We start from the raw sequence: 23,440 nt of genomic DNA, 5'->3' as shown, positions 1-23,440 counted from the left end.
CAGCCGGCCACTCTCAACCATATGCCCCCAAACATATACCACGGCCCTTTTCTCTGGCAAACAAAACTCAACTGCCCCTCTTCTGGATGGCAAATTGCAGGACGCACTTGGTACTACGAAAACAGCCCGACTTGGCACTGATGCCACCTTGGGTCAGGGAACAATCCTGCGTATCGAGCTTTTTAAGGATCCAGCCGGCCACGTCCAGCCATATACCCCCAAAAAAAAACCACGGAACTTTTCTCCAGCAAACAAAAATCCGCTGCCCCCCGTCTGGATGGCAGATTGCAGGAGCTATTTAGTATTATCAAACCAGCCCGACTTGGCACTGGTGCCACCATGAGTCTGGTAACCATCCTGCCTATCGTAGCTTTTCAGTAGCCAGCCAGTCACTCCCAGCCATAGGCCCCCAGACAAATACCTCGGCCCGTTTCCCTGGGAAACAAAAGTAAGCTGTCCCGCTTCTGGATGGCAGATTGCAGGAGCCACTTGGTACTATCAAACCAGCCCAACTTGGCACTGACGCCACCTTGGCTCTGGGAACCATCCTGCGTATCGTGGGTTCAAAGGAGGCAGCCGGCCACTCCCAGCCACAGGCCTCCAAACACAAACAACGGCGCTTTTCCCTGGAAAACAAAACTGGCCTGCCAACTTTTTGATGGCAGATTGCAGGAGCCACTTGGTACTATCAAACCAGCCCAACTTGGCGCTGGTGCCACCATGGGTCTGGTCACCATCCTGCCTATCGTAGCTTTTCAGGCGCCAGCCGGTCACTCCCAGCCATAGGCCCCCAGTCACAAACCTCGGCCCGTTTCCCTGGCAAACAAAAGTAAGCTACCCCGCTTCTGGATGGCAGATTGCAGGAGCCACTTTGTACCATCAAACCAGCCCGACTTGGCACTGGTGCCACCTCTGGTCTGGGAACCATCCTGCGTATCGTGGATTCTAAGGAGCCAGCTGGCCACTCCCAGCCACAGGCCCCCAAACACAAACAACGGCGCTTTTCCCTGGATAACAAAACTCACCTGCCAACTTTTTGATGGCAGATTGCAGGAGCCACTTGGTACTATCAAACCAGCCCAACTTGGCACTGGTGCCACCATGGGTCTGGTCACCATCCTGCCTATCGTAGCTTTTCAGGAGCCAGCCGGTCACTCCCAGCCATAGGCCCCCAGACACAAAGCTCTGCCCGTTTCCCTGGCAAACAAAAGTAAGCTGCCCCGCTTCTGGATGGCAGATTGCAGGAGTCACTTTGCACCATCACACCAGCCCGACTTGGCACTGGTGCCACCTTGGGTCTGGGACCCATCCTGCGTATCGTGGATTCTAAGGAGACAGCTGGCCACTCCCAGCCACAGGCCCCCAAACAAAAACAACGGCGCTTTTCCCTGGAAAACAAAACTCGCTTGCAAACTTTTTGATGGCAGATTGCAGGAGCCACTTGGTACTATCAAACCACCCCAACCTGGCAACAAGTGGTTCCTGCAATCTGACATCCAGAAGCGGGGCAGCTTACTTTTGTTTGCCAGGGAAACGGACCGTTGTTTGTGTTTGGAGGCGTATGGCTGGGAGTGGCCGACTGGCTCCTTAAAATCCACGATACGCAGCATGGTTCCCAGACCAGAGGTGGCACCAGTGCCAAGTCGGGGTGGTTTGATAGTACCAAGTGGCTCCTGCAATCTGCCATCCAGAAGCGGGGCAGCTTACTTTTGTTTGCCAGGGAAACGGGCCGAGGTTTGTGACTGGGGACCTATGGCTGGGAGTGACCGGCTGGCTCCTGAAAAGTTACGATAGGCAGGATGGTGACCAGACCCATGGTGGCACCAGTGCCAAGTTGGGCTGGTTTGATAGTACCAAGTGGCTCCTGTAATCTGCCATCAAATAGTTGGTAGGCGAGTTTTGTTTTCCAGGGAAAAGCGCCGTTGTTTGTGTTAAGGGGCCTGTGGTAGGGAGTGGCCGGCTGGCTAATTAGAATCCATGATACGCAGGATGGTTCCCAGACCAGAGGTGGGACCAGTGCCAAGACGGGCTAGTTTGATGGTGCAAAGTGGCTCCTGCAATCTGCCATCCAGAAGCGGGGTAGCTTACTTTTGTTTGCCAGGGAAACGGGCCGAGCTTTTTGTCTGGGGGCGTATGGCTGGGAGTGACCGGCTGGCTCCTGAAAAGCTACGATAGGCAGGATGGTGACCAGACCCATGGTGGCACCAGTGCCAAGTTGGGCTGATTTGATAAAACCAAGTGGCTCCTGCAATCTGCCATCAAAAAGTTGGCAGGAGATTTTTGTTTTCCAGGGAAAAGCGCCGTTGTTTGTGTTTGGGGGCCTGTGGCTGGGAGTGGCCGGCTGGCTCCTTAGAATCCACGATACGCAGGATGGTTCCCAGACCCAAGGTGGCACCAGTGCCAAGTTGTCTGGTTTGATAGTACCAAGTCGTTCCTGCAATCTGCCATCCAGAAGCGGGGCAGCTTACTTTTGTTTGCCAGGGAAACGGGCCGAGCTTTGTGTCTGGGGGCCTATGGCTGCGAGTGACCGGCTGGCTCCTGAAAAACTACGATAGGCAGGATGGTGACCAGACCCATGGTGGCACCAGTGCCAAGTTGGGCTGGATTGATAGTACCAAGTGGCTCCTGCAATCTGCCATCAAAAATTTGGCAGGCGAGTTTTGATTTCCAGGGAAAAGCGCCGTTGTTTGTGTTTGGGGGCCTGTGGCTGGGAGTGGCCGGCTTGCTAATTGGAATCCACGATACGCAGGATGGTTCCCAGACCTGACGTGGCACCAGTGCCAAGTCGGGCTAGTTTGATGCTGCAAAGTGGCTCCTGCAATCTGCCATGCAGAAGCGGGGTAGCTTACTTTTGTTTGCCAGGGAAAATGGCCGAGGTTTTTGCCTGGGGCCTATGGCTGGGAGTGACCGGCTGGCTCCTGAAAAGCTACGATAGGCAGGATGGTGACCAGACCCATGGTGGCACCAGTGCCAAGTCGGGCTGGTTTGATAGTACCAAGTGGCTCCTGCAATCTGCCATCAAAAAGTTGGCAGGCGAGTTTTGTTTTACAGGGAAAAGCGCCGTTGTTTGTGTTTGGGGGCCTGTAGCTGGGAGTGACCGGCTGGTTCCTTAGAATCCACGATAGGCAGGATGGTTCCCAGACCCAAGGTGGCACCAGTGCCAAGTCGGGCTGGTTTGATAGTACCAAGTGGCTCCTGCAAGCTGCCATCCAGAAGCGGGGAAGCTGAGTTTTGTTTGCCAGAGAAAAAGGCTGTGGTTTTTGTTTGGGGGCCTGTGGCTGGCAGTGGCCGGCTGGCTCCTGAAAATCCACGATACGCAGCATGGTTCCCAGACCCAAGGTGGCACCAGTACAAAGTGGGGCAGGAACTTGACAGTGTCAAGTTCCTCCTGCAATCTCCCATCCAGAAGCGGGGCAGCTGAGTTTTTTTTGCCAGGGAAACGGACCTTTGTTTTTGATTGGGGTCTGTGGCCGAGAGTGGTCGGCTGTCTCCTGACAATCCACAATACGCAGGATGGTTCCCAGACCAAAGGTGGCACCAGTGCCAAGTCGGGCTGGTTTGATAGTACCAAGTGCCTCCTGCAATCTGCCATCCAGAAGCGGGGCAGCTGAGTTTTGTTTGCCAGAGAAAAGGGCCGTGGGTTGTGTTTGGGGGCATATGGCTGGGAGTGGCCACCTGGCTCCTTAAAATGCACGATACGCCGCATGGTAACCAGACGCAAGGTGGCACCAGTGCCCAGTCGGGCTGTTTTTGTAGTACCCAGTGGCTCCTGCAATTTGCCATCCAGAAGCGGGGCAGCTAAATTTTGTTTGCTAGAGAAAAGGGCTGTGGTTTGTGTTTGGGGGCCTATGGCCGAGAGTGGTAGGCTGGCCCCTGAAAATCAACGATAGGCAGGATGGTTCCCAGATCCAAGGTGGCACCAGTGCCAAGTAAGGCTGGTTGTATGGTTCAAAGTGACTCCTGCAATCTGCCATCCAGAAGCGGGACAGCTGAGTTTTTTTTGCCAGAGAAAAGGTCCGTGGTTTCTTTTTGGGGCATACGGCTGGGAATTGCCGGCTGGCTCCTTAAAATGCTCGATACGCAGGATGGTTCCCAGAGCCAAGGTGGCACCACTGCCAAGTCGGGCTCTTTTTGTAGTACCAAGTGCGTCCTGCAATTTGCCATCCAGAAGAGGGGCAGTTGAGTTTTGTTTGCCAGAGAAAAGGGCCGAGGTTTGTGTTTGGGAGCATATGGCTGGGAATGACCGGCTGGCCCCTGAAAATCCACGATACGCCGGATGGTTCCCAGATCCAAGGTGGTACCATTACCAAGTCGGGCTGGTTTGATAGTCCCAAGTGGCTCCTGCAATCTGCCATCCAGAAGCGGGGCAGCTGAGTTTTGTTTGCCAGGGAAATGGGCCGTTGTTTGTGTTTGGGGGCCTGTGGCTGGGAGTGTTCGGCTGGTTCCTGAATATGTACGATACGCAGGATTGTTCCCAGATCCAAGGTGGCAGCAGTGCCATGTTGTGCTGGTGTGATAGTCCCAAGTGGCTCCTGCAATCTGCCATCCAGAAGTGGGGCAGCTGAATTTTGTTTGCCAGAGAAAAGGTCCGTGGTTTGTGTTTGGGGGCATATGGCTGAGAGTGGCCGGCTGGCCCCTGAAAATCCACGATACACAGGATGGTTCCCAGATCCAAGGTGGCACCTGTGCCAAGTCGGGCTGATTTGATAGTACTAAGTAGCTCCTGCAATCTGCCATCCAGAAGCGGGGCAGCTTACTTTTGTTTGCCAGGGAAACGGGCCGAGGTTTCTGTTTGGGGGCCTATGGCTGGGAGTGACCGGCTGGCTCCTGAAAAGCTACAATAGGCAGGATGGTTCCCAGAGCCAAGGTGGCACCAGTGCCAAGTTGGGCTGGTTTGATAGTACCAAGTGGCTCCTGCAATCTGCCATCCAGAAGCAGGGCAGCTGAGTTTTGTTTGCCAGAGAAAAGGGCTTGGTTTGTGTTTGGGGGCATATGGCTGGGTGTGGCCAGCTGGCTCCTTAAAATGCACGATATGCAACATGGCTCCCAGACCCATAGTGGCACCAGTGCCAAGTCGGGCTGGTTTGATAGTACCAAGTGGCTCCTGCAATCTTCCATGATCACGTGGAGAAATACTTTCTGGTTTCAGCCATATGCTCTTTCTTCTCTCCCTCAACTTCTCTATCACCTCTCATCTGGTTCACATGCGCTGTCTTCAAGGTCCGCAGGCTACTTTTCACAGAATCTTCTGGCCTGATGAAGTAAGAATGATGAATAGAACAGAGCTGGGATCTATTTTCCAGTTTGGATAAAATGCATTCTGCACACAAATCCAAGGAGAACGTGCTGCCCCAATGCCCAGAAAATCTTTCACTCCTGCTAGTGTTCTACGTCAACCGCAACTTAGTCTGAAAGAAAAGCTTTTTCTCTGAGAGCATCTGAGAGGTTTGCATGAAGCCCTGATATCTGACATATGCAATTTTGAATAGGAGAGGAAAAAGAAAATGGCAAGGAGTTTTTAATTTTAGTGGTTTCAATTTTAATTTCCGTGCACTTTTTCAAAACTTGTCAGCTCAAATGCCCATCAACATCTTTTAGTCATCTGTAAGTCAGTATTCATATAAAATGTGCTTCAAATCCAAAGAATTTCAAATTTGCACTCCAAGCTTCTATGCCTAGATTTATGATTTCCTACACATATTAGATGAAAGGAAGGCCTTTTTTACTGTGGGAGTGCTGGAACACTGGAACAGGTTGCCCAGAGAAGTTGTGGGTGTCCCATCCCTGAAAGTATTCAAGGTCACCTTGGACGGGGCTTGGAGCAGCAACAAAGGAGAAGCTTGATGGTAGAGAAACAAAGTTGGACTATAGAAGAAACTCGGATTGAAGTATAGGATCAAGTTTTCTCTCAGCTCTTGGGGTAAATTCAAAGTTGTACAAAATGACATTTATCTGTGCTATTCACTACTGTAACAGAAAGTTTCATGAAAACTGTACAGAAGATAGTAAATTTTAAAAGAGATAAGAATTACAGCATAAAATCCATGGGATAGGTTACAACATGAGACACTCTCTAAGAGAAAATCTCTGTGTTTCAGCACTTCATCGGGGTAAGATTTCATGAAGTGCCAAAGAAGGCGGCAAAATATCATTCGGGACATTATTTACTGGAATTCAGCCTGGCCATTAGTAGGAACTGCCTTTGAACATATCATGTAGATATACCACACACGCTTTCCCTTCACTGAAAAATTACTGTTTACAACAAATAAGCAATTGACGATCAAAATTGATTGAAAGCATCTTAAACATGTCAAGTATTTCATTGTAGATGATCTGTGATCCAAATGCTTCTTCCACCTTCGAGAGGGACAGAAGAATTCTTCCATATCATGATGGTTTAAAATTGTATCAACCAATGTTTTCTGCTGAAAAGATATCATCTATTTTTTTCTATTTTTGGAAGAAAATATTCCTAGACATACAACAGGTGAGAACTAAGTAATTTTAAAGAAACAAATGAAATGAAAATATTCTGTAAATAGAATGAAATGAAAAGCTGTGTTTTAAATAGGAGCTAAATATTAAACAGAATTTTTGTACCAGGCATTTGAATTACTGCACCAGCTCTTTTGCCCATCAAGAGAGGCATTTAGCATTTCAGTCTTTTCCAAGGTGTTCATGATCTGCTATGCTGATCTCTGTGTGTGCCTAGGTGTGTGTGGAGGGGGGGGCATATGAAGGGGAGTGTGTATGTTTGCTTTACAATTGTTGTGGCAGATTCATGCCTCAGCTCCACATTTTGTTTTAAAAAGGTCACACCGAGTGGATATGAAGTTTACTATCAACAAGAGATCGATTCCCAAATCATCCATTTGACTCTCCCTTATAAATCATGTGCTTTGTTGCATATTTTATCAAATATACTTTCAAGCCAGATGGAGGAAGGAGGATGTGGGAATCCCTCCACCATCTTGCAACTTTTATGTAAGTAGGTTTTCAAGAAAATCATCATTTCTCTTTTAAATATGTCTGGAACAGGCATGATGGTAGTGTCAACCTGTTGGAGTTTTTGTTGCTGGAAGAAGTTGTACAAAAGGATTGGTTTTTACATTGACCAGTTACTGAATCAAGCGCAGGAATACATTGGAAATTTAGCTGGGGGTTCCTTTTCCCAGCAGACTACTTCTAGAACGAGCTTGTACACTGAAGCTGACTCTTTTGCTCTCTTTTTGTTTCTTTCCTATTTTCTTGGCTTCTTTGCCACTATCTAGACAATTTTGGAACTTTGTTCCCAACTAAAATGGTTTCAATAGTCTGATTGTGATCATACATTTTTACAAGGAATTTTTAAAATCTTTCCTCGAGTCCAGAAAGTCAAGGACTTAGATCTTTTTCTTCCCTTATCAATATTGCCATGAAATTGATAAATAAAGACCAACTCTTTATTTTTGTTTTTAACCCACGTAGATAATTCCCATCCATTAATCCATTTTGTGGACCAATAGCTGCCATTCTGATGGAAGCTGTCACTTCTTAACAATAGGCATTCTGTGACTATGTTGACTGCACTTTGGGTGAAGATCCTAACTGGTCTTAGATATACATAGGGAGAAATTTGCTCAGCCAGTGTCAGTCTTAAGCATGCGTATCAGAAGATCTTTCTAGAGCTGGGAATTTTCCCATGAAAGGGATTCAGTTAGGGAAGAGACACTTGTGCCAGAGTTTTACATTCTTCTTGAACACTGCTTAAGGAACTTAGATGCCATGTCCATTTGGATCTCTGTCTGCACAGAACTTTGTCATGCCAGTGCTTTGAAATGCATCTTGAAGAGAATTCACTAGCACAGAATGAAAGAGAGTGGAAGGGGTTGGTGGGGCTAACCAGGCCCAACCCCCCTGCCTAAACCAGGATACCTAGAGCCTCTTGCCCAGGATTCTATCTGGGTGTACTTTTAATGTCTTCAAAGATCCAGGCTCCACAATCTTTCTGGGCAGTCTGTGCCGTGGTTCAGTCACCCTGACAGTAAAGAAACATTTACTGATGTTCAAAGGCAATCTCCTGTATTTCAGTGTGTGCCCACTGCCTCTTGTCTTTTCCCTCAGCATCACTGAAAAGACACTGATTCCCTCCCCTTTGCACTATTGCTTCCATATGTATGTGTGATGCCATGTAGAGGTATGTCAAAAACCTCCCTGAAGCCCAGGCAGATAATATTCCCTTCATCTACCAGTCAAGTTGATTCATCAGAGGAGTTTAAAGTGATGTTCAGCATGAAATTCCCCTGAAAAATCATGCTAACTACATTATTTGGTCATCTGTCATGTGCCTGGCAAGGATTTCCAGGAAGAGCTGCTTCATCAACTTCCTGGGGATAAAAAAGAGGCTGGCTGGTTTGTACTATGGCGAGTCCTCTTAATTGCCTTTTTTGAAGATGGGTGTCATTTGCTAACATCCACTCTTTAGCCTCTCTTGTCGTCTACATCTTAGCAAAACGCTTTTCCACTATGTCTGGCTAGGAAAAACTGTGCCAGCACAGAAAACATCTCCCATCGTGTTCTAGAAGTTGCACGGATGTCTGCCAAGTGTTTGGCAGGAAGAAAAGAAAAGTTGTCCAAAACAGCTTCCAATCGAATGTTCATGTGATTGGAAAAGTCAGGAGAGTGCAAAGGTACTGTTTTCTATCAGTTGGCAAGGTGCGCACACAATCCCAGTGTTGTACAGCTTGCTTCTTCACCTTCCCGAAGCTGCCGCTCTCGCCGGCTGCCGGAGCCCAAGAAGCGGCTTCTTCGCGCAAAGACGATTGTGCCGCTCACAGGGCTCTCCTTAGCGCGGCTTCTGCCGAAAGACGCCCGGCAGCGGCTCTTACCTCCGGAGAGCATCCTACCTTCGTCTTTAGCTCCTCTTCTCATCTACACCTCGGCAAAAAGCTTTTCCACTATGTCTGGCTAGGAAAAACTGTGCCAGCACAGAAAACATCTCCCATCGTGTTCTAGAAGTTGCACGGATGTCTGCCAAGTGTTTGGCAGGAAGAAAAGAAAAGTTGTCCAAAACAGCTTCCAATCGAATGTTCCTGTGATTGGAAAAGTCAGGAGAGTGCAAAGGTACTGTTTTCTATCAGTTGGCAAGGTGCGCACACAATCCCAGTGTTGTACAGCTTGCTTCTTCACCTTCCCGAAGCTGCCGCTCTCGCCGGCTGCCGGAGCCCAAGAAGCGGCTTCTTCGCGCAAAGACGATTGTGCCGCTCACAGGGCTCTCCTTAGCGCGGCTTCTGCCGAAAGACGCCCGGCAGCGGCTCTTACCTCCGGAGAGCATCCTACCTTCGTCTTTAGCTCCTCTTCTCATCTACACCTCGGCAAAAAGCTTTTCCACTATGTCTGGCTAGGAAAAACTGTGCCAGCACAGAAAACATCTCCCATCGTGTTCTAGAAGTTGCACGGATGTCTGCCAAGTGTTTGGCAGGAAGAAAAGAAAAGTTGTCCAAAACAGCTTCCAATCGAATGTTCCTGTGATTGGAAAAGTCAGGAGAGTGCAAAGGTACTGTTTTCTATCAGTTGGCAAGGTGCGCACACAATCCCAGTGTTGTACAGCTTGCTTCTTCACCTTCCCGAAGCTGCCACTCTCAAGAGGTAAGAGCCGCTGCCGGGCGTCTTTCGGCAGAAGCCGCGCTAAGGAGAGCACTGTGAGCGGCACAATCGTCTTTGCGCGAAGAAGCCGCTTCTTGGGCTCCGGCAGCCGGCGAGAGCGGCAGCTTCGGGAAGGTGAAGAAGCAAGCTGTACAACACTGGGATTGTGTGCGCACCTTGCCAACTGATAGAAAACAGTACCTTTGCACTCTCCTGACTTTTCCAATCACAGGAACATTCGATTGGAAGCTGTTTTGGACAACTTTTCTTTTCTTCCTGCCAAACACTTGGCAGACATCCGTGCAACTTCTAGAACACGATGGGAGATGTTTTCTGTGCTGGCACAGTTTTTCCTAGCCAGACATAGTGGAAAAGCTTTTTGCCGAGGTGTAGATGAGAAGAGGAGCTAAAGACGAAGGTAGGATGCTCTCCGGAGGTAAGAGCCGCTGCCGGGCGTCTTTCGGCAGAAGCCGCGCTAAGGAGAGCCCTGTGAGCGGCACAATCGTCTTTGCGCGAAGAAGCCGCTTCTTGGGCTCCGGCAGCCGGCGAGAGCGGCAGCTTCGGGAAGGTGAAGAAGCAAGCTGTACAACACTGGGATTGTGTGCGCACCTTGCCAACTGATAGAAAACAGTACCTTTGCACTCTCCTGACTTTTCCAATCACAGGAACATTCGATTGGAAGCTGTTTTGGACAACTTTTCTTCCTGCCAAACACTTGGCAGACATCCGTGCAACTTCTAGAACACGATGGGAGATGTTTTCTGTGCTGGCACAGTTTTTCCTAGCCAGACATAGTGGAAAAGCGTTTTGCTAAGATGTAGACTACAAAAGACGCGAAAGACGAAGGTAGGATGCTCTCCGGAGGTAAGAGCCGCTGCCGGGCGTCTTTCGGCAGAAGCCGCGCTAAGGAGAGCCCTGTGAGCGGCACAATCGTCTTTGCGCGAAGAAGCCGCTTCTTGGGCTCCGGCAGCCGGCGAGAGCGGCAGCTTCGGGAAGGTGAAGAAGCAAGCTGTACAACACTGGGATTGTGTGCGCACCTTGCCAACTGATAGAAAACAGTACCTTTGCACTCTCCTGACTTTTCCAATCACAGGAACATTCGATTGGAAGCTGTTTTGGACAACTTTTCTTTTCTTCCTGCCAAACACTTGGCAGACATCCGTGCAACTTCTAGAACACGATGGGAGATGTTTTCTGTGCTGGCACAGTTTTTCCTAGCCAGACATAGTGGAAAAGCGTTTTGCTAAGATGTAGACTACAAAAGACGCGAAAGACGAAGGTAGGATGCTCTCCGGAGGTAAGAGCCGCTGCCGGGCGTCTTTCGGCAGAAGCCGCGCTAAGGAGAGCACTGTGAGCGGCACAATCGTCTTTGCGCAAAGAAGCCGCTTCTTGGGCTCCGGCAGCCGGCGAGAGCGGCAGCTTCGGGAAGGTGAAGAAGCAAGCTGTACAACACTGGGATTGTGTGCGCACCTTGCCAACTGATAGAAAACAGTACCTTTGCACTCTCCTGACTTTTCCAATCACAGGAACATTCGATTGGAAGCTGTTTTGGACAACTTTTCTTTTCTTCCTGCCAAACACTTGGCAGACATCCGTGCAACTTCTAGAACACGATGGGAGATGTTTTCTGTGCTGGCACAGTTTTTCCTAGCCAGACATAGTGGAAAAGCTTTTTGTCGAGGTGTAGATGAGAAGAGGAGCTAAAGACGAAGGTAGGATGCTCTCCGGAGGTAAGAGCCGCTGCCGGGCGTCTTTCGGCAGAAGCCGCGCTAAGGAGAGCCCTGTGAGCGGCACAATCGTCTTTGCGCGAAGAAGCCGCTTCTTGGGCTCCGGCAGCCGGCGAGAGCGGCAGCTTCGGGAAGGTGAAGAAGCAAGCTGTACAACACTGGGATTGTGTGCGCACCTTGCCAACTGATAGAAAACAGTACCTTTGCACTCTCCTGACTTTTCCAATCACAGGAACATTCGATTGGAAGCTGTTTTGGACAACTTTTCTTTTCTTCCTGCCAAACACTTGGCAGACATCCGTGCAACTTCTAGAACACGATGGGAGATGTTTTCTGTGCTGGCACAGTTTTTCCTAGCCAGACATAGTGGAAAAGCGTTTTGCTAAGATGTAGACTACAAAAGACGCGAAAGACGAAGGTAGGATGCTCTCCGGAGGTAAGAGCCGCTGCCGGGCGTCTTTCGGCAGAAGCCGCGCTAAGGAGAGCCCTGTGAGTGGCACAATCGTCTTTGCGCGAAGAAGCCGCTTCTTGGGCTCCGGCAGCCGGCGAGAGCGGCAGCTTCGGGAAGGTGAAGAAGCAAGCTGTACAACACTGGGATTGTGTGCGCACCTTGCCAACTGATAGAAAACAGTACCTTTGCACTCTCCTGACTTTTCCAATCACAGGAACATTCGATTGGAAGCTGTTTTGGACAACTTTTCTTTTCTTCCTGCCAAACACTTGGCAGACATCCGTGCAACTTCTAGAACACGATGGGAGATGTTTTCTGTGCTGGCACAGTTTTTCCTAGCCAGACATAGTGGAAAAGCTTTTTGCCGAGGTGTAGATGAGAAGAGGAGCTAAAGACGAAGGTAGGATGCTCTCCGGAGGTAAGAGCCGCTGCCGGGCGTCTTTCGGCAGAAGCCGCGCTAAGGAGAGCCCTGTGAGCGGCACAATCGTCTTTGCGCGAAGAAGCCGCTTCTTGGGCTCCGGCAGCCGGCGAGAGCGGCAGCTTCGGGAAGGTGAAGAAGCAAGCTGTACAACACTGGGATTGTGTGCGCACCTTGCCAACTGATAGAAAACAGTACCTTTGCACTCTCCTGACTTTTCCAATCACAGGAACATTCGATTGGAAGCTGTTTTGGACAACTTTTCTTTTCTTCCTGCCAAACACTTGGCAGACATCCGTGCAACTTCTAGAACACGATGGGAGATGTTTTCTGTGCTGGCACAGTTTTTCCTAGCCAGACATAGTGGAAAAGCGTTTTGCTAAGATGTAGACTACAAAAGACGCGAAAGACGAAGGTAGGATGCTCTCCGGAGGTAAGAGCCGCTGCCGGGCGTCTTTCGGCAGAAGTCGCGCTAAGGAGAGCCCTGTGAGCGGCACAATCGTCTTTGCGCGAAGAAGCCGCTTCTTGGGCTCCGGCAGCCGGCGAGAGCGGCAGCTTCGGGAAGGTGAAGAAGCAAGCTGTACAACACTGGGATTGTGTGCGCACCTTGCCAACTGATAGAAAACAGTACCTTTGCACTCTCCTGACTTTTCCAATCACAGGAACATTCGATTGGAAGCTGTTTTGGACAACTTTTCTTTTCTTCCTGCCAAACACTTGGCAGACATCCGTGCAACTTCTAGAACACGATGGGAGATGTTTTCTGTGCTGGCACAGTTTTTCCTAGCCAGACATAGTGGAAAAGCGTTTTGCTAAGATGTAGACTACAAAAGACGCGAAAGACGAAGGTAGGATGCTCTCCGGAGGTAAGAGCCGCTGCCGGGCGTCTTTCGGCAGAAGCCGCGCTAAGGAGAGCCCTGTGAGTGGCACAATCGTCTTTGCGCGAAGAAGCCGCTTCTTGGGCTCCGGCAGCCGGCGAGAGCGGCAGCTTCGGGAAGGTGAAGAAGCAAGCTGTACAACACTGGGATTGTGTGCGCACCTTGCCAACTGATAGAAAACAGTACCTTTGCACTCTCCTGACTTTTCCAATCACAGGAACATTCGATTGGAAGCTGTTTTGGACAACTTTTCTTTTCTTCCTGCCAAACACTTGGCAGACATCCGTGCAACTTCTAGAACACGATGGGAGATGTTTTCTGTGCTGGCACAGTTTTTCCTAGCCAGACATAGTGGAAAAGCTTTTTGCCGAGGTGTAGATGAGAAGAGGAGCTAAAGACGAAGGTAGGATGCTCTCCGGAGGTAAGAGCCGCTGCCGGGCGTCTTTCGGCAGAAGCCGCGCTAAGGAGAGCCCTGTGAGCGGCACAATCGTCTTTGCGCGAAGAAGCCGCTTCTTGGGCTCCGGCAGCCGGCGAGAGCGGCAGCTTCGGGAAGGTGAAGAAGCAAGCTGTACAACACTGGGATTGTGTGCGCACCTTGCCAACTGATAGAAAACAGTACCTTTGCACTCTCCTGACTTTTCCAATCACAGGAACATTCGATTGGAAGCTGTTTTGGACAACTTTTCTTTTCTTCCTGCCAAACACTTGGCAGACATCCGTGCAACTTCTAGAACACGATGGGAGATGTTTTCTGTGCTGGCACAGTTTTTCCTAGCCAGACATAGTGGAAAAGCGTTTTGCTAAGATGTAGACTACAAAAGACGCGAAAGACGAAGGTAGGATGCTCTCCGGAGGTAAGAGCCGCTGCCGGGCGTCTTTCGGCAGAAGCCGCGCTAAGGAGAGCACTGTGAGCGGCACAATCGTCTTTGCGCGAAGAAGCCGCTTCTTGGGCTCCGGCAGCCGGCGAGAGCGGCAGCTTCGGGAAGGTGAAGAAGCAAGCTGTACAACACTGGGATTGTGTGCGCACCTTGCCAACTGATAGAAAACAGTACCTTTGCACTCTCCTGACTTTTCCAATCACAGGAACATTCGATTGGAAGCTGTTTTGGACAACTTTTCTTCCTGCCAAGCACTTGGCAGACATCCGTGCAACTTCTAGAACACGATGGGAGATGTTTTCTGTGCTGGCACAGTTTTTCCTAGCCAGACATAGTGGAAAAGCTTTTAGTCGAGGTGTAGATGAGAAGAGGAGCTAAAGACGAAGGTAGGATGCTCTCCGGAGGTAAGAGCCGCTGCCGGGCGTCTTTCGGCAGAAGCCGCGCTAAGGAGAGCCCTGTGAGCGGCACAATCGTCTTTGCGCGAAGAAGCCGCTTCTTGGGCTCCGGCAGCCGGCGAGAGCGGCAGCTTCGGGAAGGTGAAGAAGCAAGCTGTACAACACTGGGATTGTGTGCGCACCTTGCCAACTGATAGAAAACAGTACCTTTGCACTCTCCTGACTTTTCCAATCACAGGAACATTCGATTGGAAGCTGTTTTGGACAACTTTTCTTTTCTTCCTGCCAAACACTTGGCAGACATCCGTGCAACTTCTAGAACACGATGGGAGATGTTTTCTGTGCTGGCACAGTTTTTCCTAGCCAGACATAGTGGAAAAGCTTTTTGCCGAGGTGTAGATGAGAAGAGGAGCTAAAGACGAAGGTAGGATGCTCTCCGGAGGTAAGAGCCGCTGCCGGGCGTCTTTCGACAGAAGCCGCGCTAAGGAGAGCACTGTGAGCGGCACAATCGTCTTTGCGCGAAGAAGCCGCTTCTTGGGCTCCGGCAGCCGGCGAGAGCGGCAGCTTCGGGAAGGTGAAGAAGCAAGCTGTACAACACTGGGATTGTGTGCGCACCTTGCCAACTGATAGAAAACAGTACCTTTGCACTCTCCTGACTTTTCCAATCACATGAACATTCGATTGGAAGCTGTTTTGGACAACTTTTCTTTTCTTCCTGCCAAACACTTGGCAGACATCCGTGCAACTTCTAGAACACGATGGGAGATGTTTTCTGTGCTGGCACAGTTTTTCCTAGCCAGACATAGTGGAAAAGCGTTTTGCTAAGATGTAGACGACAAGAGAGGCTAAAGAGTGGATGTTAGCAAATGACACCCATCTTCAAAAAAGGCAATTAAGAGGACTCGCCATAGTACAAACCAGCCAGCCTCTTTTTTATCCCCAGGAAGTTGATGAAGCAGCTCTTCCTGGAAATCCTTGCCAGGCACATGACAGATGACCAAATAATGTAGTTAGCATGATTTTTCAGGGGAATTTCATGCTGAACATCACTTTAAACTCCTCTGATGAATCAACTTGACTGGTAGATGAAGGGAATATTATCTGCCTGGGCTTCAGGGAGGTTTTTGACATACCTCTACATGGCATCACACATACATATGGAAGCAATAGTGCAAAGGGGAGGGAATCAGTGTCTTTTCAGTGATGCTGAGGGAAAAGACAAGAGGCAGTGGGCACACACTGAAATACAGGAGATTGCCTTTGAACATCAGTAAATGTTTCTTTACTGTCAGGGTGACTGAACCACGGCACAGACTGCCCAGAAAGATTGTGGAGCCTGGATCTTTGAAGACATTAAAAGTACACCCAGATAGAATCCTGGGCAAGAGGCTCTAGGTATCCTGGTTTAGGCAGGGGGGTTGGGCCTGGTTAGCCCCACCAACCCCTTCCACTCTCTTTCATTCTGTGCTAGTGAATTCTCTTCAAGATGCATTTCAAAGCGCTGGCATGACAAAGTTCTGTGCAGACAGAGATCCAAATGGACATGGCATCTAAGTTCCTTAAGCAGTGTTCAAGAAGAATGTAAAACTCTGGCACAAGTGTCTCTTCCCTAACTGAATCCCTTTCATGGGAAAATTCCCAGCTCTAGAAAGATCTTCTGATACGCATGCTTAAGACTGACACTGGCTGAGCAAATTTCTCCCTATGTATATCTAAGACCAGTTAGGATCTTCACCCAAAGTGCAGTCAACATAGTCACAGAATGCCTATTGTTAAGAAGTGACAGCTTCCATCAGAATGGCAGCTATTGGTCCACAAAATGGATTAATGGATGGGAATTATCTACGTGGGTTAAAAACAAAAATAAAGAGTTGGTCTTTATTTATCAATTTCATGGCAATATTGATAAGGGAAGAAAAAGATCTAAGTCCTTGACTTTCTGGACTCGAGGAAAGATTTTAAAAATTCCTTGTAAAAATGTATGATCACAATCAGACTATTGAAACCATTTTAGTTGGGAACAAAGTTCCAAAATTGTCTAGATAGTGGCAAAGAAGCCAAGAAAATAGGAAAGAAACAAAAAGAGAGCAAAAGAGTCAGCTTCAGTGTACAAGCTCGTTCTAGAAGTAGTCTGCTGGGAAAAGGAACCCCCAGCTAAATTTCCAATGTATTCCTGCGCTTGATTCAGTAACTGGTCAATGTAAAAACCAATTCTTTTGTACAACTTCTTCCAGCAACAAAAACTCCAACAGGTTGACACTACCATCATGCCTGTTCCAGACATATTTAAAAGAGAAATGATGATTTTCTTGAAAACCTACTTACATAAAAGTTGCAAGATGGTGGAGGGATTCCCACATCCTCCTTCCTCCATCTGGCTTGAAAGTATATTTGATAAAATATGCAACAAAGCACATGATTTATAAGGGAGAGTCAAATGGATGATTTGGGAATCGATCTCTTGTTGATAGTAAACTTCATATCCACTCGGTGTGACCTTTTTAAAACAAAATGTGGAGCTGAGGCATGAATCTGCCACAACAATTGTAAAGCAAACATACACACTCCCCTTCATATGCCCCCCCCTCCACACACACCTAGGCACACACAGAGATCAGCATAGCAGATCATGAACACCTTGGAAAAGACTGAAATGCTAAATGCCTCTCTTGATGGGCAAAAGAGCTGGTGCAGTAATTCAAATGCCTGGTACAAAAATTCTGTTTAATATTTAGCTCCTATTTAAAACACAGCTTTTCATTTCATTCTATTTACAGAATATTTTCATTTCATTTGTTTCTTTAAAATTACTTAGTTCTCACCTGTTGTATGTCTAGGAATATTTTCTTCCAAAAATAGAAAAAAATAGATGATATCTTTTCAGCAGAAAACATTGGTTGATACAATTTTAAACCATCATGATATGGAAGAATTCTTCTGTCCCTCTCGAAGGTGGAAGAAGCATTTGGATCACAGATCATCTACAATGAAATACTTGACATGTTTAAGATGCTTTCAATCAATTTTGATCGTCAATTGCTTATTTGTTGTAAACAGTAATTTTTCAGTGAAGGGAAAGCGTGTGTGGTATATCTACATGATATGTTCAAAGGCAGTTCCTACTAATGGCCAGGCTGAATTCCAGTAAATAATGTCCCGAATGATATTTTGCCGCCTTCTTTGGCACTTCATGAAATCTTACCCCGATGAAGTGCTGAAACACAGAGATTTTCTCTTAGAGAGTGTCTCATGTTGTAACCTATCCCATGGATTTTATGCTGTAATTCTTATCTCTTTTAAAATTTACTATCTTCTGTACAGTTTTCATGAAACTTTCTGTTACAGTAGTGAATAGCACAGATAAATGTCATTTTGTACAACTTTGAATTTACCCCAAGAGCTGAGAGAAAACTTGATCCTATACTTCAATCCGAGTTTCTTCTATAGTCCAACTTTGTTTCTCTACCATCAAGCTTCTCCTTTGTTGCTGCTCCAAGCCCCGTCCAAGGTGACCTTGAATACTTTCAGGGATGGGACACCCACAACTTCTCTGGGCAACCTGTTCCAGTGTTCCAGCACTCCCACAGTAAAAAAGGCCTTCCTTTCATCTAATATGTGTAGGAAATCATAAATCTAGGCATAGAAGCTTGGAGTGCAAATTTGAAATTCTTTGGATTTGAAGCACATTTTATATGAATACTGACTTACAGATGACTAAAAGATGTTGATGGGCATTTGAGCTGACAAGTTTTGAAAAAGTGCACGGAAATTAAAATTGAAACCACTAAAATTAAAAACTCCTTGCCATTTTCTTTTTCCTCTCCTATTCAAAATTGCATATGTCAGATATCAGTGCTTCATGCAAACCTCTCAGATGCTCTCAGAGAAAAAGCTTTTCTTTCAGACTAAGTTGCGGTTGACGTAGAACACTAGCAGGAGTGAAAGATTTTCTGGGCATCGGGGCAGCCCGTTCTCCTTGGATTTGTGTGCAGAATGCATTTTATCCAAACTGGAAAATAGATCCCAGCTCTGTTCTATTCATCATTCTTACTTCATCAGGCCAGAAGATTCTGTGAAAAGTAGCCTGTGGACCTTGAAGACAGCGCATGTGAACCAGATGAGAGGTGATAGAGAAGTTGAGGGAGAGAAGAAAGAGCATGAGGCTGAAACCAGAAAGTATTTCTCCACGTGATCATGGAAGATTGCAGGAGCCACTTGGTACTATCAAACCAGCCCGACTTGGCACTGGTGCCACTATGGGTCTGGGAGCCATGTTGCATATCGTGCATTTTAAGGAGCCAGCTGGCCACACCCAGCCATATGCCCCCAAACACAAACCAAGCCCTTTTCTCTGGCAAACAAAACTCAGCTGCCCTGCTTCTGGATGGCAGATTGCAGGAGCCACTTGGTACTATCAAACCAGCCCAACTTGGCACTGGTGCCACCTTGGCTCTGGGAACCATCCTGCCTATTGTAGCTTTTCAGGAGCCAGCCGGTCACTCCCTGCCATAGGCCCCCAAACAGAAACCTCGGCCCGTTTCCCTGGCAAACAAAAGTAAGCTGCCCCGCTTCTGGATGGCAGATTGCAGGAGCTACTTAGTACTATCAAATCAGCCCGACTTGGCACAGGTGCCACCTTGGATCTGGGAACCATCCTGTGTATCGTGGATTTTCAGGGGCCAGCCGGCCACTCTCAGCCATATGCCCCCAAACACAAACCACGGACCTTTTCTCTGGCAAACAAAAATCAGCTGCCCCACTTCTGGATGGCAGATTGCAGGAGCCACTTGGGACTATCACACCAGCACAACATGGCACTGCTGCCACCTTGGATCTGGGAACAATCCTGCGTATCGTACATATTCAGGAACCAGCCGAACACTCCCAGCCACAGGCCCCCAAACAAAAACAACGGCCCATTTCCCTGGCAAACAAAACTCAGCTGCCCCGCTTCTGGATGGCAGATTGCAGGAGCCACTTGGTACTATCAAACCAGCCCGACTTGGCACTGGTGCCACCTTGGGTCTGGGAACCATCCTGCCTATCGTGGATTTTAAGGAGCCAGCCGGCTACTCCCAGCCACAGGCCCCCAACAAAAACCACGGCCCTTTTTTCTCGCAAACAAAACTTAGCTGCCTCACTTCTGGATGGCAGATTGCAGGAGCCACTTGGTGTAATCAAACCAGCCCGACTTGGCACTGGTGCCACCTTGGGTCTGGGAACCATCCTGCGTATCGTGGATTCTAAGGAGCCAGCCGGCTACTCCCAGCCACAGGCCCCCAACAAAAACCACGGCCCTTTTTTCTTGCAAACAAAACTTAGCTGCCTCACTTCTGGATGGCAGATTGCAGGAGCCACTTGGTGTAATCAAACCAGCCCGACTTGGCACTGGTGCCACCTTGGGTCTGGGAACCATCCTGCGTATCGTGGATTCTAAGGAGCCAGCCGGCCACTCCCAGCCACAGGCCCCCAAACAAAATCAACGGCGCTGTTCCCTGGAAAACAAAACACGCCTGCCAACTTTTTGATGGAGTTTGCAGGAACCACTTGGTATTATCAAACTAGCCCAACTTGGCACTGGTGCCACCTTGGGTCTGGATACCATGCTGCGTATCGTGGATTCTAAGGAGCCAGCCGGCCACTCCCAGCCACAGGCCCCCAAACACAAACAACGGCGCTTTTCCCTGGAAAACAAAACTCGCCTGCCAACTTTTTCATGGCAGATTGCAGGAGCCACTTGGTACTATCAAACCAGCCCGACTTGGCACTGTTGCCACCATGGGTCTGGTCACCATCCTGCCTATCGTAACTTTTCAGGAGCCAGCAGGTCACTCCCAGCCATAGCCCCTGAGACACAAACCTCGGCCCGTTTCCCTGGCAAACAAAAGTAAGCTGCCCCGCTTCTGGATGGCAGATTGCAGAAGCCACTTGGTACTATCAAACTAGCCCAACTTGGCACTGGTGCCACCTCTGGTCTGGGAACCATCCTGCGTATCATGGGTTCTAAGGAGCCAGTCGGCAACTCCCAGCCACAGGCCCCCAAACACAAACCTCGGCCCGTTTCCCTGGCAAACAAAATTAAGCTGCCCTGCTTCTGGATGGCAGATTGCAGGACGCACTTGGTACTATCAGACCAGCCCGACTTGGCACTGGTGCCACCTCTGGTCTGGGAACCATCCTGCGTATCGTGGATTCTAAGGAGCCAACCGGCCACTCCCAGCCACAGGCCCCCAAACACAAACAACGGCGCTTTTCCCTAGATAACAAACTCGCCTGCCAAATTTCTGATGGCAGATTGCAGGAGCCACTTGGTACTATCAAACCAGCCCAACTTGGCACTGGTGCCACCATGGGTCTGGTCACCATCCTGCCTATCGTAGCTTTTCAGGAGCCAGCCGGTCACTCCCAGCCATAGGCCCCCAGACAAAAAGCTCGGCCCGTTACCCTGGCAAACAAAAGTAAGCTACCCCGCTTCTGGATGGCAGATTGCAGGACGCACTTGGTACTATCAAACCAGCCCGACTTGGCACTGGTGCCACCTCTGGTCTGGGAACCATCCTGCGTATCGTGGATTCTAATTAGCCAGCCGGCCACTCCCAGCCACAGGCCCCCAAACACAAACAACGGCGCTTTTCCCTGGAAAACAAAACTCGCCTGCCAACATTTTGATGGCAGATTGCAGGAGCCACTTGGTACTATCAAATCAGCCCAACTTGGCACTGGTGCCACCATGTGTCTGGTCACCATCCTGCCTATCGTAGCTTTTCCGGAGCCAGCCGGTCACCCCCAGCCATAGGCCCCCAGACAAAAACCTCGGCCCGTTTCCCTGGCAGAAAAAAGTAAGCTACCCCGCTTCTGGATGGCAGTTTGCAGGACACACTTGGTAGTATCAAACCAGCCCAACTTGGCACTGGTGCCACCTTGGGTCTGGGAACCATCCTGCGTATCGTGGATTCTGAGGAGCCCGCCGGCCACTCCCTGCCACAGGCACCCAAACACAAACAACGGCGCTTTTCCCTGGAAAACAAAACTCGCCTGCCAACTTTTTGATGGCGGATTGCAGGAGCCACTTGGTACTATCAAACAAGCCCAACTTGGCACTGGTGCCACCATGGATATGGTCACCATCCTGCCTATCGTAGCTTTTCAGGACCTAGCAGGTCACTCCGAGCCATAGGCGCCCAGACAAAAACCTCGGCCCGTTTCCCTGGCAAACAAAAGTAAGCTGCCCCGCTTCTGGATGGCAGATTGCAGGAACCACTTGGTACTATAAAACCAGCCCGACTTGGCACTGGTGCCACGTCAGGTCTGGGAACCATCCTGCGTATCGTGGATTCTAAGGAGCCAGCCGGCCACTCCCACCCACAGGCCCCCAAACACAAACAACGGCGCTTTTCCCTGGAAAACAAAACTCGCCTGCCAACTTTTTGATGGCAGATTGCAGGAGCCACTTTGTACTATCAAACCAGCCCAACTTGGCACTGGTGCCACCATGGGTCTGCTCCCCATCCTGCCTATGGTAGCTTTTCAGGAGCCAGCCGGTCACTCCCAGCCATAGGCCCCCAGACACAAACCTCGGCCCGTTTCCCTGGCAAACAAAAGTAATCTGTCCCGCTTCTGGATGGCAGATTGCAGGACGCACTTGGTACTATCAAACCAGCCCGACTTGTCACTGGTGCCACCTCTGGTCTGGGAACCATGCCGCGTATCGTGGATTCTAAGGAGCCAGCCGGCCACTCCCAGCCACAGGCCCCCAAACACAAACAACGGCCCTTTTCCCTGGAAAACAAAACTCGCCTGCCAACATTTTGATGGCGGATTGCAGGAGCCACTTGGTACTATCAAAGCAGCCCAACTTGTCACTGGTGCCATAATGGATGTGGTCACCATCCTGCCTATCGTAGCTTTTCAGGACCTCGCCGGTCACTCCCAGCCATAGGCGCCCAGACACAAAGCTCGGCCCGTTTCCCTGGCACACAAAATTCAGCTGCCCTGCTTCTGGATGGCAGATTGCAGGAACCACTTGGTACTATAAAACCAGCCCGACTTGGCATTGGTGCCACCTCTGGTCTGGGAACCATCCTGCGTATCGTGGATTCTAAGGAGCCAGCCGGTCACTCCAGCCACAGGCCCCCAGACACAAACAACGGCGCTTTTCCCTGGAAAACAAAACTCGCCTGCCAACTTTTTGATGGCAGATTGCAGGAGCCACTTGGTACTATCAAACCAGCCCAACTTGACACTGGTGCCACCATGGGTCTGGTCACCATCCTGCCTATCGTAGCTTTCCAGGAGCCAGCCGGTCACTCCCAGCCATAGGCCCCCAGTCACAAACCTCGGCCCGTTTCCCTGGCAAACAAAAGTAAGCTACCCCGCTTCTGGATGGCAGATTGCAGGAGCCACTTGGTACTATCAAACCAGCCCAACTTGGAACTGGTGCCACCTTGGGTCTGGGAACCATGCTGCGTATCGCAGATTCTAAGGCGCCAGTCGGCCACTCCCAGCCACAAGCCCCCAAACACAAACAACGGCGCTTTTCTCTGGCAAACAAAACTCAACTGCCCCTCTTCTGGATGGCAAATTGCAGGACGCACTTGGTACTATAAAAACAGCCCGACTTGGCACTGGTGCCACCTTGGGTCTGGGAACCATCGTGCGTATCGATCTTTTTAATGAGACAGCCGGCCACTCCCAGCCATATGCCCCCGAACACAACCCACGGCCCTTTCCTCTGGCAAACAAAACTCAGCTGCACCGCTTCTGGATGGCAGATTGCAGGAGCCACTTGGTACTATCAAACCAGCACGACTTGGCACTGGTGCCACCTTGGGTCTGGGAACCATCCTGCGTATTGTGGATTGTCAGGAGCCAGCTGAACACTCTCGGCCACAGACCCCAATCAAAAACAACGGCCCGTTTCACAGGCAAACAAAACTCAGCTGCCCCGCTTCTGGATGGGAGATTGCAGGAGGCACTTGACACTGTGAAACCAGCCCCACTTGGCACTGGTGCCACCTTGGGTCTGGGAACCATGCTGCGTATCATGGATTTTCAGGAGCCAGCCGG

This window comes from Melospiza melodia, chromosome 5, assembly GCF_035770615.1.
Source record: "Melospiza melodia melodia isolate bMelMel2 chromosome 5, bMelMel2.pri, whole genome shotgun sequence".
NCBI lineage: Eukaryota > Metazoa > Chordata > Aves > Passeriformes > Passerellidae > Melospiza > Melospiza melodia.
This window is presented reverse-complemented; position numbering follows the sequence as displayed.